The following is a 16864-nucleotide window of genomic DNA, read 5'->3' on the forward strand; positions in this document are numbered from 1 at the left end:
TAGGCATGGCCCTCTGGCAGTTAGCATTAGCATTCTTCATTGCCAATTTCTGTATAAGGAGGCTGGAGGCTTCTCCTCTACCCACAAACCTCTCAACAGCCACCTGTAGGTATGCCACAAAATCATGAAAAGTTTCATCTGGGCCCTGTTTAATCCTAGGCATTGAGGGTTTCTGCTTTCCAGAAGCTTGAATTTTGCTAAATGCTCTTTGGGCACATTGAGACCCAGCTGCATATACTGCTGCATTATATTGCATTTGATCCTCATTTCTTTTATATTTTCCAGCTTTCTGTATTATTTGTCCTGAACTTGTCTGGGAATCGGCAAAGCCTTCACAAGCAGGCTCAGAGAGAGTGGACAGGAGACATATCTCTTCAGGGAGGGCGGGGGATGAGGGGGAAGGCTGTGCCTCAGAGACAGAGGCAACCTTCCCTTTGTTTGCTTTCTCCTCCCTCGTTTAATCACCCTCCTTTACTTCAAGGTCATATGAATCTCTGTTTATTTTCTCATTACTCATCTTATCCCTGCCCCCTCCCATTCCTTCATATCCACTTCCTGCTTCTTCCTTACTACCTCTTCCTTCTTTCACATCATTTATTTCCTTCCACAGTTAACTTCCACTGGCTCCATTTTATGGGCATGGCTGGTCCAGTGAGTGCCAATTTATGACCCTCATTTGTTTTATGACTCTCCGTTTTCACTTCTTTATCTACTTTTAATGGATTGCGGCTTGCACCTCTTAAAGTGCCCCCAATCACTTGATGTCATTCCGGGATGGCTCCCGGAGTTTCCTTATCATAGGAAGCCATCTGACTACCTACTACCTCCCACTTTTTAAAATCCATTTCCATTTCTACTTGCTTTACTATTCTAGAAGCTTCTTTCCACCTACAGGTGGCTGTTGAGAGGTTTGTGGGTAGAGGAGAAGCCTCCAGCCTCCTTATACAGAAATTGGCAATGAAGAATGCTAATGCTAACTGCCAGAGGGCCATGCCTATTATAGATGGGGAGGCTGGCCTGTAAGACATGATAAAGAGATGTGAGAATGTTGGCTCCAGTGCCTTCCAAATGGATGCCCTCACAGCTGCTATATCTAAAGAGATTGCAGCAGAAGACCTGCCCTGGCAGTTTGCAGGCAAACAGGGGATATTCCAACCCCTGGTGGTTGCAAGTTTCAGATACAATCTGTGGGGCCGGACATATTGAAGGCTGGTGGGGCCTCCACAGGATTTTTAATTGGGGTCATTGAGTGTTTGGTGTTGTTTCATATCACACCCACACCATTAACATGGAAATCTAGCACCCTGGCTTGGGTACCTCAATAGCCTTTCTCAGCTTATAAAACCTTCTGGTCTGGGACCATCACAATAACCTGTCCCATTTTCCTAACTTTCTACTCACTTTAGAGCAGAGTTCTGTCTCTCTTCCCACCTGTAGGCCTGCTACAAGGTGAGGTCCTAGCCAAAAATGTCCCATGTTGGGCGCCACTTGTTACATCCCTATGGACTACTCTAACCTGGTAGCTCCCCTTAGAGCTACTCTTAATGCCCGTTCGTCGACGGCATGGCTAGGCCACAATTACCCATCTTCAGACACCAACCTGCATCCCATAGAGACAGACCACCATTAGGTATGGGTGAAGCAAAAGAGAGCTTTATTCTGAGATAGCACATATTTATACCCCACTGATGATATGGGGGAAGGGGGAAGTCCTCTGGGAACCTGGCATAATGTGATTGGCCCGAGAAGAAGGAGGGAGGCGTGCTAGGCTTTGAGAGCACTAAGGAGGGAGGCATGATACCTGGAGTCAGACACCGCCTCAAGGGGCTATGTCCCACCTCCACATAGGACTCGCCTGCGCCTCAGAACCTCTCATCCCTCAGGTCCTTCCACATGCCTTGAACTGCCTTCCTTGTTTCCAGAGGTTTTTTAACCCTTACAACTATCACCATTACTATTCAATATTGTATTAGAAATGCTAGCCTCGTCAATAAGAGTCGAGAAAGAGATTAAAGGAATAAGAGTAGGAAATGAGGAAATCAAACTATCACTCTTTGCAGATGATATGATGGTATACTTAGAAAACCCCAGATATTCTAATAAAAAGTTATTAGAAATAATTCACAACTTTAGTAAAGTTGCTGGATAAAAAATAAATCCACATAAATCCTCCATATTTTTATACATCACCAACAAAATGCAACAGCAAGAGATACAAAGAGAAATTCCATTCAAAACAACTGTCAAGAGTATAAAATATTTGGGAATCCATATACCAAAGAATTATATGAATTATATGAGCAAAATTACAAAACACTTGCCACAAAAATAAAGTCAGATGTAAATAATTGGAAAGACATTGAGTGCTCTTGGATAGGCCGAACAAATATAATAAAGATGACAATACTCCCCAAACTAATCTATTTCTTTAGTGCTATACCAATCAGACTTCCAAGAAAGTATTTTAATGACCTAGAAAAAATAACAACAAAATTCATATGGAAAAACAAAAGATCAAGAATTTCAAGGGAATTAATGAAAAAAAAGTCAGATGAAGGTGGTCTAGCTGTACCTGATCTAGAGCTACATTATAAAGCAGCAGTCACCAAAACCATTTGGTATTGGCTAAGAAATAGACTAGATCAGTGGAACAAATTAGGTACACAGGACAAAATAGGGTACAACTATAGCAATCTAGTATTTGACAAACCCAAAGATACCAACTTTTGGGATAAGAATTCATTATTTGAAAAAAAAAGTTGGGAAAACTGGAAATTAGTATAACAGAAATTAAATATGGACCCACATTTAACACCATATACCAAGATAAGACCAAAATGGGTCCATGATTTAGGCATAAAGAATGAGATCATAAATAGATTAGAGGAACAGAGGATAGTCTACCTCTCAGTCTGTGGAGGAAGAAGGAATTTATGACCAAAGGAGAATTAGAGATCATTATTGATCACAAAATAGAAGATTTTGATTATATCAAATTAAAAAGCTTTTGTACAAACAATACTAATGCAAACAAGATTAGAAGGGAAGTAACAAATTGGGAAAATATTTTTACACTTAAAGGTTCTGATAAAGGCCTCATTTCCAAAATATAGAGAACTGACTCTAATTTATTGATAAATGGTCAAAGGATATGAATAGACAATTTTCAGATGATGAAATTGAAACTATATCCACTCATATGAATGAGTGTTCCAAATCACTACTGATCAGAGAAATGCACATTAAGACAACTCTGAGATACCACTACACACCTGTCAGATTGGCTAAGATGACAGGAAAAGATAATGATGAATGTTGGAGGGGATGTGGGAAAACTGGGGCACTGATGCATTGTTGGTGGAGTTGTGAAAGAATCCAGCCATTCTGGAGAGCAATCTGGAACTATGCCCAAAACGTTATCAAAGTGTGCATACCTTTTGACCCAGCAGTGCTACTACTGGGCTTATATCCCAAAGAAATACTAAAGAAGGGAAAGGGACTTGTATGTGCCAAAATGTTTATGGCAGCTCTTTTTGTGTGGCTAGAAACTGGAAAATGAATGGATGTCCATCAATTGGAGAATGGTTGGGTAAATTATGGTATATGAATGTTATGGAATATTATTGTTCTGTAAGAAATGACGAACAGAAATACAGAGAGGCTTGGAGAGACTTACATGATCTGATGCTGAGTGAAATGAGCAGAACCAGAAGATCACTATACACTTCAACAATGATATTGTATGAAGATATATTCTGATTGAAGTGGATATCTTCAACATAGAGAAGATCCAATTCAGTTCCAGTTGATCAGTCAGAATAAGTCCTTAAATGCAAAGGCCTGGGCTAGCTCCTCTGAAGGGCTCAGAATAAGTCCTTGTCAGGATAAGCAAAAGTCCTTGCCCCACATTGTGGTCTCCAATATGTAATGTTCTGTTGTCTCCAAAACTGCTGATTGCTCTCTGGGAGGAGATCTGTGTCATTAACTGCTGCCAACTCTGACCTCATGTAGAGACTCTTTCTTCCTCCAGAGAGCCGCCTCAGGTCTGGCCCAGACAAGACTCTTTCTCCTCCAGAGAGCCCCTCCAACTCTGACCTAGAGCAGAGACTCTTCTCTTTCTCTGGAGTGCCGCCCTCTTTTATCCTCCCAGAGAATGGGTGTGGGATGATGCAAGGGCTTCTGGGAAAAATTACTTCAACCAATGAACTTGCTTTTCCTAAGCATGTAAGCTCCTCCCCAGGAGTTCACAGAAGTAAAACTGCCAGTAAAGGCCAGAACTAGAGAATTGTTAAGTACAGACTTAGCACTTAGTAAAAATCTAATATCTCATTATCTCATTAGCACTTAGTAAGAACCTAACAAAAGGAGAAAAAGGAGATAAAATAAGGCAAATTACATCTCACAAAGAGGCAAAAAAAAAAAAAAAACCCTATTATAATTGAGAGAAAGAAGGGAGGGAGATAAGAATTGTGTGAATCTTACTCTCATCAGATTTGGCTCTAAGAGAGAAAAACAGACATATTTGATTTCACAAAGAAAGCTGTCTCACCTTATAGGGAAGTGGGAGAGAAAGGGGGAAAAGAAAGGGAAAGACTAATAAAAGGTAAAAGAGAAATATTAGAGGGAAGGTGTGAAAAAAGGGAGGGATTCTAAAAGGGGAAGATGGTGAGGGAGGTGATCATCAAAAGCAAAATATTGGGGAGGAGACAAGGGGGAAAGGAAAAAGATAAGCATAACTTAGGGTAAATAAGATGGCAGAAAATATAGAATTAGTTATTTTAAATGTGAATGTGAATGGGATGCACTTTCCCATAAAACAAAAACTGGTAGCAGACTGGATTAAAAGTCAGAATCCTATAATATGTTGTTTACAAAAAACACATTTAAAGCATAGTGATACATAAAGAGAGAGAGTAAAGGGCTGTAGCAGAATCTCTTATGCTTCAGGTGAAGCACAAAAAACAGGAGTAGCGATCCTGATCTCAGATCAAGTAAAAGCAAAGATATATTTAATTAAAAGAGATAAGGAGAGAAACTATATTTTAGTAAAAGGATACCATAAATAGTGAAGCAATATCAGTACTAACATATATGTACCAAGTGGTATAGCATCCAAATTCCTAGAGGAGAAGTTAAAAGACATTCAAGATGAAATAGATAGCAAAACTGTAAATTCCAGGCTAGCTCCCTGGGAGACCTCAGAATCAGCCAGAGTCAGGATAAGCAAAAGTCCTTGGTCCTTAGGGGAAGAAGTGAAGGGGATGGACAAAACTGCCGCAAGCTCTCCACCAACCTCCCTTCTTCTTGTCCTTCTCCAAAGTGACACTGGCTTGTCTCATTCCACCCTCTAATCCCTCCTACCATTATCTGTATACACCAAAAGGACTAGCCAGCACAGAATAGTGAGAAGGGCCATTTTTCCAAACATATGCTAATAGAGTTATTGTCCAATAGGTAATTAGGCTTAAGTGCTCAGTTGTCTGATTCCAGTGCACCTAGTCAGAGTTTCAGCCCTCTACACAAAACTATATTAGTGGGGGCGTCTCAACCTTGCTCTGTTAGAAGTTGACAAATTGAACCACAAAATAAATAAGAAAGAAGTTAAAGAGTTAAACAAAATGTTGGAAAAGTTAAATATGATAGATCTTAGGAAAAAATTGAATGGAGATATAAAAGAGTTTACATTTTTCCTCAGCATTTTATGGAACTTATAAAAAATTTACTATTTGTTAGGACATACAAACCTCAAAATTAAATGCAGAATGTCAGAAATAGTAAACACATTTTTTTTAGGTCATGATGCAATAAAAATCACGTACAAAAGAAGGCCAGGAGAAAATAGACCAAAAGTTAATCCTAAAGTATGAATGGATGAAACAGCAAATTATAGACACAATCAATAATTTCATCCAAGAGAATGACAATGAGACAAAATACCAAAATTTGTGGGATGTAGCCAAAGCAGTTTTTATAAGGGGAAATTGTATATCTCTAGATGCTTACTTGCATAAAATGGAGAAAGAGATACCAAATTTGGGGCAGCTAGGTGGCACAGTGGATAGAGCACTAGCCCTGAAGTCAGGAGGACCCGAGTTCAAGTCTGGCCTCAGATACTTAACACTTCCTGGCTGTGTGACCCTGGGCAAGTCACTTAACTCCAATTGCCTCAAAAAAAAAAAAAAAAGAATCAAGAAGAGATACCAAATTTGAAATTCTGGCAATACAAAGGGAGATTAATAAAATGAAAATAAGGAAAACTATTGAATTAGTAAATAAAACTAAGAATTGGTTTTTACAAAAAAAAAACAACAAAATAAACTTTTAGTTAATTTGATTAGAAAAAGGAAAGAAGAAAATCAAATTGTTAATCTCAAAAATGAAAAGGGAGAACTTTCTACCAAATGAAGAGGAAATTAGAGCAATAATTAGGAATTATTTTGCCCAACTATATGCCAATAAATTTGATAATCTAAATGAAATGAAGGAATATCTACCAAAATATAAGTTGCCCAGGTTAACATAAGAGGAAATAAATTATTTAAATAGTCTCATTTTAGAAAAAGAAATAGAATAAGCTATTAATCAACTCTCTAAGAAAAAAATCCCCAGGGCCGATGGATTTACATGTGAATTCTTCCAAACATTCAAAGAATAGTTAATTCCAATACTATAGAAACTATTTCAAAAAATAAGAGAAGGCGTTCTACCAAATTCCTTTTATGACACAGACATGGCGCTGAATGCTAAACCAGGTAGGGTGAAAAAAAAGAAAGAAAATTACAGACCAATTTCCCTAATGAATACTGAAGTAAAAAATCTTAAATAAAATAGTAGCAATGAGATTAACAGAAAGTCATCCCCAGTATACTATGACCAAGTAGGATTTATCCCAAGGTTCAATATTAGGATTCAATTCCTATCTCAGAAGATACTTGTTACAGTTTAGGTTTTTCTTGGCAAAGATACTGGAATGGTCCATTTCTTTCTGTTGCTTATTGTACATCCAAAGAACTCAGAGAACAGAGTTAAAGGGCTTGCCTAAGTATAAATTGTAAATGTTTGAGGATGGATTTGAACTCAATTCCTCCTGATTCTTGGACCACTGAAGCACCTAGCTACCACAGAAGGTATTTACTAAGTCTGTGATCCTTCAAAATTTATATAATTTCTGTTTCTCTGAGTTCCCATATTTGTAATGTGAGGATTATAACTATACCAATTCCCAAATTGTGAAATTATAAAGGTGTGATGTCCTTTTCTCTAAATTGTAATCATTCTTTGGGACAGGTTTCTTGGGGAGCTTCTGGAGGCAGACTTAGTTTTAGTTCAGTTCAAATAATCACCTCAAGTTCAGCCAAGAGTTAAAGTCCAAATCCTTTACTGTCTCTTCCAAAATCTTATCTCCTTCACTTGGGGCTTGGCTAGTTTTCAGAGGCCTTCCTCTCTCCTTGGTTCCCCAAGAGCTCTTACAGCTAGTCCTTTGTCTCTTCCAGCTTCAGCCTCTAACTCCCTCTGAATCCAAAGCCTCCAGCCAGCACACAGGTGGAAATGGGAATGAATCTTGACTCCTCCTCCAAAAGTGTGAGATTGTGGGTTTGTGAATCTCCAGGAAGTCAATCCTAGTTGTGAGTCTCCCAAAGTCCCCTGAAGTTCTCCTTGGCTGAAATCCTCTCCTGAAGTTCTTCTGAAGTTCTGAGAGCTTCTCCCTTATATGTCCTACACTGAGCATACGCTAATCATTATATCATGAGGAAACCATTATTTGTTGTAGGATTAAATCAATGCTAAATTAGATTTAACCACTTGTCTCCTCAATTTCACTCAGTACCTTGTTTCAAGTTCTGGCCCATAACATCTCCTTGAAGAGTCAGATTAGTCATACTGAATTAAATAATTATTGTCTCTATTCATTCCAGTAACTTAGCACCTTGTAAGAATCCTAACAGTATTTATTTGTTAAAACTTAAATGTAAGATAAGAAAAAAAAAAAAAAAAGACAGAAAAAAATTATCATGTGCCCAGCAGAACATCGGGGAGTATTCAAAATAAGTAACAATAAATTTTCATTTCAGAAAAGCATGTGTGGTAATAGAAGGCATTATATTCAATCCACCTTTTCTTTGCTTCCTTGTAGATTTCTTTTGTTGAATTCTGTGCACTTTAAAAATTACTTTTGCCTCCTTTCCTCCTCCCTCTCTCCCTGAAGCAAGCTTCCATATATTTATACACTTCCCTATGGATACATTTATGTAAACCTATATACATACACAACAGGACACATAACCACTCACCTACACATAAATACACTTACGTGCACACATATAGACACATACATATACCTATCTACAAACATAGAGACACAAACATATTACATATGTCTAAAATAATAGTGATATGTCTGATATATAATTTAGGTTTCTCTCATGTTTGAATCTTCAACTTTGGCTTTGTCTGAGATCAATAATTACTACCTCTATTTTTCCCCTACTAAATTCTGCTCCTGATCATTATTATTGTGTTTCTTCTAACTCTTAATTCCTATCCTTGCTAAACTCTTCTACATTAATTCTCCTCCTTAATATGACATGCCATTACTTAACTTCCCCACCCACTCTCCCTGGATCCCTCCCTTATCTTTTCCCAACTTTCCTTCCCTCCCTCTTTATCCCATTCCCATTAACCTACACACCATATTCCACTTCCGCCAATCCACATACCATTCTATCTTCCACCTAATCCTATTTCCTCACCCCTGATTTCTTTATAGATTTGGAGGGTGCTATATCTTTTTTGATATATGTATGCATTGTTCCATCTTTCACTCATTCCTGACATAAATAGACTTTTATAACTGTCTCTTCCTCCATCTAATTTCTCTGGGTCAGCTTTGCTCTTGTACCTTATCCATATAGTCAATTACATTTTTTGCCTTTTCCTAGACCATTTATTTTTAGCGTCACATCATACTCAGCACTATCCCTGTCTTTCTTTTGGACTACCCAATTACTAATGTCAATCTTAGACATACACTTTACATGTTCATGTATACAACAAAAAAGAATCTTAGCCACAGAAAGTTACTATGGTGACAGGGAAGACTAAAATATCAACTCATGTGAGGACAAAATGTCCATAGAGGACATCTCAAAGAGTGCTATGAATTGATCTGAAGCCCAAAGAGGCTTCTTGTAAGTGCTCATAAAATACTTTTAAAGGCAAATAAAAAAGGTAGAAGAAAAAATGAGAAAAAAAATATGAGAGGCATGCAAAAGAGAGTCAACAGCTTGGAAAAAGAAGGCAATTCCTTAAAAAGTACAATAGGCCAAATACAAAAAAATCAATTCACTGAAGAAAAAGACATCTTCAAAAGTAGAATTAACCAAATGGAAAAATAGACACAATAGCTAACTAAAGAAAAGCACATATTAAAAACTAGAACAGAGCAAATGAAAACTAATGACTATGAAACATTGACTTAGTCAAACAAACCAAAAAGAATGGAAAAGAGGAAGAAAATATGAATATAAAATACATCATTGTAAAAACAGCTGACCTGGAAAGTGATCCAGAAGAGACAATTAAAAAATCTTGGGCTACCTGAAAGCCCATACCCAAAACAAGAGCCTGGATAGCATTTTTCAAGAGATCATCAGAGAAAACTGCTTCAATATTCTAGAAACAAAGGAGGAAATAGTCATTGAAAAAATCCATCAATCACTTTTAGAATGAGATCCCACAAGGAAAACCCCAAAGAACATTGTGCCAAAACTCTAGAATCTATGATCTCAAGGAAAAATACTGCAAACTGCCAGAAAAACAATTCAAATATCAAGGAACAATAGTCAGAATTACCCAGGATTCTTCTACAATAAAGGGTCAGAATGCCTGGAATACCATTCTCTTTGTAATTTGTTTTGTTGATGGAGGAGCTGACACATAGGGTTGATACTCAAATTTTCTCCTTTGGCTTGTGTTCCTAGTCTGTGTTCCCCTCATTCTTGACCCATTTTCAGCTTCTTGAGTAACAAGATCCTCTGTGTTTGCTTTGGGCATTTTTCCTCACTTTCCCCCATGCTTGGAAAGTTCTCTGTAATGTTCTGGCTAGCTTTCTGGAGAGCCTTTAGACCAGCCTTGATCTCAGCAGAATCACCACAAGAATAGTCAGGGATAAAGTCCAAAGTCTTTATGATCTCCTTCACAGTCTGTCTCCTTTGCCTGGGACTGGGCTAGCTTTCTTGAGGCCTTCCAGAATGGGTGTTTGTTTCAGTGGAGGATTGCAAGAGACAGGAGAGCCACTAGGAGGCTGGTCAAGTCTTTTCTGTCTCTGGCTGAGTTTGTCCCCAGCTTATATACTCTATTACAATTACATCAGTACAGTATACTGAGTATAAACCAATCATTATATCATTAGGGAACCATGATTTATTGTAAGATTAAATCAATCATACTGAACTAAAGAATATTAATTATCATGCTAAATTAGATAACCATTGTCTTGTCATTCCACTGAGTTAACACCTTTCTTCAGAGTTCTGGCCCATTACAATTCTCCACTGTCCATTCTTATTGACCTCCTTGACTTCCTTAAAGTTCTAATTGAAATTCTACCTGCTACAGGAAGCCTTTTTCAAGCCCTCTTGATCCTAATGCTTTCGCTCTGTTGAATGTATCCAATTTAACACACACACACACTCACACACACACACAAACATGCAAACAAAATCACATATGCATACAGGCACTCACAAACACATGCACTTTTGTTTGTACAAAGTTATTTGTATGTTATTTTCCCCATTAGATTTGGTGCTCCCTTGAAGGAAAGGACTATTTTTGCCTTTGTTGTATTCTTTCTTTTTATTAGCACAGTATTTGGCACATGATAGTTCTTTAGAGAATTTTTGAGTGAGACATCATGCAAAGAATTACGTGCAAATATGTATGCATATATATATATATATATATATATATACATATATATATGCATGATAAATTGGAGATGAGTGAGACAGAGAAGGTGTAGCATTAAGGGGGACCCCTTGGGAAGATAAGAAATGAAAAAGGACCCTACCTCATGAAGTTTTTCATAGGTTAGGAGCAAAAGCTTCTCTGAATTTCTCATGGGCAGCCATCCTTTGATGTGGTCAAACCAGATCCATTCACTTCTGGAAGGGAATTGGGAAGAAGAGATGGGAGCCCTGGTCATTTCTGTTCCATAGATTTATAAGGTGCTTATTCTGTCCCATATTCTGCTCAGAATGGAAATCATAGACTGTCCCACTCCAGCAGGACTCAGTTATTCGGGGGGTCGAGGGGAACCCAGCCTGAAAGAGAAACGGGCAAGAAAGAAGAGTGAGACCAAGCAGATTCTTGTCAAGGTCTCAGTTTATTGCTCTTGGGGTAAAGCTTATATAGCAAAAAGCATGAGAAAGAGAAGTAGGGTTGGGCCTGAGAAAGAAGCAGGAGTGATGGAGAAGTAGGGTTGGGCCTGGGAAAGGAGCATGGGGATGGCTGGTTCAATTAACAGGAACAGTTTGTGGTTAGGATATACAATGTTGGAATATTCTATGGTCGGCCCATTCTCGAAACTATTTGTGTGAGGGTAATGCCCACTTAGGGGGGAGAAATACCTGGGCAGGCCCACTTAGGGGGGAGAGACACCTGGGCCGAAGCCATTGGCTCTCAACACTTCCCCCTTTTCTCTTTAGAAGCAAAAGATCGTATAACACAAGGGCTGGTGAAAGGCCTGTCTTAGGCTATGTGGCCTGCCTCTATGCTGGGTACCTAGATAACCAGGCCCTCAGGGCCAAGGAAGGCAGGGCCCCTGTCTTAGGCTATGTGGGTGGCCCCCGCTTCCAACACCTTCACCAAAATTGGTTGAAGCGTGCCTCTGGGAGCGGACCCACAATAATCCCGTCATTGGGTGCCTCTGCAGCCATAAAAGCCATAAAAGGTATGATTATCCGAGTCATGGGGCCACAATATTCCCTCATTGGCTCTTTCACAGCAATAGCCCGAACTTTTGCAACTAAGGCTGTGTTCCACAGAGGTACCGCCATACCCTTAAGTACCACGGGGACTCGATTTCCATGGCGAGGGTGGAGAATCGAAGGCTCTCGTGGGCGATGATAGAAGGGGGGTCATCACAGGATCCATTGGCGCTAAGCTGGTGATAAAGTATTGCGATGGGTTTTCTCAGGGCAGAATCGACCTGTGACTTGATGAAAGTAGTTAGTTTGTTGAAGGCCCAGGGGCCAAAGGAAAGAAGCAGCAAAATATCTACAAGGGGCCCTAAAAGACTGGGGATGTAGAGAACCAATTTTGATACCAGGATTCATTCTGCTCTCTTTCTCTCTTTTTTCTAGGCTTTCTTTGACCCTTTTTAGACTATCTCCTACTAGGCCAAGCTTATCAGTATAGAAGCAACATTCCTCTTTTAATGCAGCACAAAGGCCACCTTGTTATAAAAAGAGGAGGTCTAAGCCTCTCCTATTCTGCAGGACTACTTCAGCCAGGGAGGCAACAGAGTCTTTAAGGTGCTTAAGGCCTGACTGCAGTTCCTGAAGATCTTTGTCAATAGCTGCACTGAGCTGAGCATACTGCATGTTGGAAGTAACTAAGAAGGCAATTCCTGTTCCTGCGCCCACCGACCCCAGGCCTATAAGGACGTCAAGATTCTCTTTTCTCCCGGACCTCATTCCCAAAATCGTAGGAAGTCATCTGGGTAAGAATTGTCAGGTGGGGGAAGAGAGAGACTACCACACAATAGTCTTTGTTGTGAATGAAGGAGGTTGTAACAAAGGTGGTCAGTCCCGAGGAGCAAGCGAGGTATGAGTTGTTAGGGGCAGCCACATGCATGGGAGACATAGTAATCGTGACAATCTGGTTACATACCCCTTCTAGCTGTAAGGGAGGCAGCATATTGGGTCCCAAAAGACACAGCCCCAGGCCAGAGATTTTACTAAGGGTGAGACCCTGTTTATTCTCAATTCCCCAGCGTAAAAGGGATGAGTTGTTAGTGAATGTGAGATTTCCAAAATGGGCAATGCCTTCATAGAAAGGGGGGGAGGAGGAGTAACAAACCCAACAATCTTCCACGGGAGTAGTATTAAGCTTGCAAATGGCTTGAACAGAGGCATTAACTAGGGAAAGAATGAGCGTGGCAGAGGAGGGGGGTCCCTTAGGGAGGGTTGGACGAAAGGCTCCACTGTGAGAGGGTGTGGGAGGAAAGGCTTGGTGACTTCATGTTGTTTTCTGAAAGGAAACACAGTTAGAAATCTTCTCAGGGGGATCCCTGGGAAAGAAAGCACAGTTAGAAATCTTCTCAGGGGGATCCCTGGGTGGGTTGTGAGGTTTTATCAGATGCTCTGGGAGCCATCTGGCATTTTGGGCCTGTGAATTATAAATGCAGGCATGTCCTTTGCCCCAGATAAGGACTGGGTCGGGACCCTGCCATCTGTTGGACAAAGGGTCTCTCCACATAGCCTGTGCATAAGTATTGGCTGTAGATGAATGCCAGAGGTGGTCAGTGGCAGATTTGCCCTCAATATCATAAGTAAGAAAATTCAACACAAACATTGCATGATTTAAAAGAGTTTTAAAATTACCTGCTTTAGGATATAACACTTCTCCCCCTGATTGTAATTTTGAGATCATATTTTTTTAAAGTTTGATGAGCTCTCTCAACGATTCCTTGACCCTAGGGGTTATAATGTATTCCACTAATGTGTTTGATTTCCATCTGAGCACAGAACTGTTTAAAGGTGGAGCCAGTGGAGCCTGGACCATTGTCAGTTTTAAGAATTTTGGGTTTTGAGACAACAGCTAAAAAGGCAAGAATGTGACAGATCACATGTTTGGAGGCTCCCCCTGTTTGTAGAGATGCAAAAATGAAGCCACTAAAAGTGTCTATGGAGACATGAATATATTTTAATTTGCCAAAGGATGGGTAGTGGGTGACATTCATCTGCCATAATTCACCAGGGACTAACCCATGGGGGTTCACTCCTAAATGAGGTTCAGGCAAGAGAGTTAAGCAGCCCTTGCATTGCTGGACAATCTGCCATGCCTGTTCACGAGTGATGGAATATAGCAGTCAGAGAGTGTGGGCATTAAGATGATGTAAGGCATGGACCTGCTGCGCGGCAGTAAGTGGAGTGACTGAGAGGGCAGCAGCCACAAGTTGAGTGACCTGATCCACCTTGTCATTACCCTCTGCCAATGGCCCAGGGAGGCCAGAATGGGCACGAACGTGACCTACAAAAAAAGGTTCAGTACAGGCAAGGATTAAGCGCTGAAGTTCAGCAAACAAGGAGGAAGAATTGGTTGAAGGGTGAATATAAGGTACTGTCTCCAGAAGGGGGACAGAGTGTGCCACATAGGCACTGTCAGTATATAAATTGAAAGGATCTTCTAGTAATTCAAAAACTCTAATGATGGCAGCGAGCTCAACCAGCTATGCGGAGGTAAAGTTTGTTTTGAAGCGGGAAACTTGACCATCGACACTGAATGCCACAGCGCCTGAGGATGAACCATCAGTGAAAACTAGCCAGGCCCCTTTGATTGGGACAGACTTTGTTCCCTTGGGGAAAACAACAGGCATTTTTTGTAAGAATTGAATCAATTTATCAGAGGGAGAGTGGTTGTCAATGGTTCCCTGAAAAGAAATGGAGCTAGTGGCCCAATCATCATCATTCTGAACAAGCCATTGTATTTGGGAAGTAGTGTAGGGGGAAACTATATGGTCAGGGTCTCTACCAAAGAGCTTCAAGGCAGCCCCTCTGCTGAGGCGTAGGAGGGTAGCAACCAGGTGAGGATATGTGAGTAGAATTTTGGAGGGTAATGCAGGTAAATGGACCCAAAACAGTGGCTTTTGTTGCCAAAGCAAGCCTGTGGGGGCAAAGGGAGTAGGAAATATAATGAGCCAAAAAGGTTGGTTGGGGGCATAATATCCTATGTGCTGTTCACAGATGCGTTCTACTGTAATCAGGGATTTTCGCGCCTCAGAGGTAAGTGAGCTTGGGGAGAAGGGATCAGGATCTCCTCTTAAGATGTCAAAAAGAGGTTTTAATTCCCCCGTTGTAAGTTTCAAGTAGGGTCTGAGCCAATTGATATCGCCAAGGAGTTTCTAAAAATCATTAAGGGTGTGTAAGCAAGCGGTCTGTCCGCAATTGGGGTTTTTGGGAAAGGACTTTGTTAGAGAGTAACTCGAAACCTAAGATCAGCTGAGGAGGTTGGGTTTGAATCTTTTCGGGAAAGATTAGGAAACTCCGGGGTCTGGAGGGCAGAGATAAGCAGTTGGCAAATTTGAGAGAGATGCAGCTCGTTAGGTCCTGCTAAGAGAATGTCATCCATGTAATGAATGATATACACATCAGGATGACACAACCTGAATGGATCAATAGTCTGAGCCACATATTTTTGACAGAGGGTTGGGCTATTAGCCATACCCTGAGGTAGGACCTCCATTGGAAACGCGGGGAGGGGCCCACACAATTAACTATGGGAAGGCTAAAAGCAAAGCATTTGCAATCATCGGGGTGAAGAGGGATGGAGAAAAAACAATCTTTTAGGTCAATGACAATTTTTAAAAATCCCCTAGGGATAGCCACGGGATTGTAGAGAAGGAGTTAGCAACATCTCCAGCTTCATTAATGATTAGCCAAGTGTAATTGAAAACCTGATAAGTCCCAGAGGAAGTCCAGGCAGAGTTCCAGCAGAGGTAAAAAGGCCAATTTCAGGTTTTTTGATTTGCTAAGAGGGCCCTTCTTGTAAGGCAGCTAAGGGGGAGTGGCCGCTGGGCTGGGAGCCAGGAGGAGGATGGTCTTTTTAAGCGAATTTTGCAAGGAAGAAAGTTCAGTGGAAAGCTGAGCAAATTGCCTTTGGAGGTCAAGGACCTCCTTGAGATCATTAACTTGAGGCAAGAGCTGCTTTTTAGCCTCAATAAGGGTGGCAGGGGGTAGGGCTGGGGCAGAGAGAATGGGTGCCCAGGTCTGGACTGCGTAAGGAGGGGATGTTGCAAAGAGCCTGCTGTGAAAGGGGGGCCAGTCACGGTTGTTGTAATGGCCACCTCCTCCTCCAGCACGGCTGCGTCCCCAGGCTCGAGGGCATCATTGTCAGAATTCTTAGTAAATACAGGGAAATTCAGCGAATCACCTGATGGTGGGGCTTCTTGAGGCAGGGGGGAATAGAGGGACTCTCTATGAATGGCAGGCATTTCAATGATAACAGAGGGGGGCCTGGAAGGGTTCTTATCAGCCAGGGGAATAGAGGCCACAGAGGCTGCCTGAGACAAAGGGTGGAGGCAATATTCTGGGATGGATAAGAGCTGCTGTTTGTCAGGGTCATTAGATGCCGATTGTACAATATCACGAATCAAGCCCCAGTAGGAAAAAGCAGTTGTGGGAACAGCATTCGGCCCTTCCTTCTGTAATTTATCATTTAGGTCTCTGCCTACTTTCTGCCATTTCTGGGGATGGATCTCTGGCCCGTTCACAAGAAACCAGGGACAAGTTTCATCTATAAAAAGAAAGAACCTAACTAAATCTTTTTTCTTAACTCCTCTTTCTCTGAGAGATGCTTTAAGGTCCTTTATAAAAACCTGCTCTTTAGATAACTTATGACCCATTTCTATGAGACGGACAATTCAAAACTTACCAAGGACTGGAACTCTCATGAGCGGTGAAAGCAGTCCTTCTTCCAATGGGGGTCTCGATGACTTCTCTGGGAGGGGTCCATCTAGCAAGGGTCCATGCCTCGAGCCCCACATTGGGCGCCACCTGTTCCGATCCAGCAGGACTCATAACTATTATTATTGTTGTAGTTGTTATATGGAGGAGGTGAGCTCCTTTTTCAACATGAATGC

Source organism: Sminthopsis crassicaudata, chromosome 3, assembly GCF_048593235.1.
Source record: "Sminthopsis crassicaudata isolate SCR6 chromosome 3, ASM4859323v1, whole genome shotgun sequence".
NCBI lineage: Eukaryota > Metazoa > Chordata > Mammalia > Dasyuromorphia > Dasyuridae > Sminthopsis > Sminthopsis crassicaudata.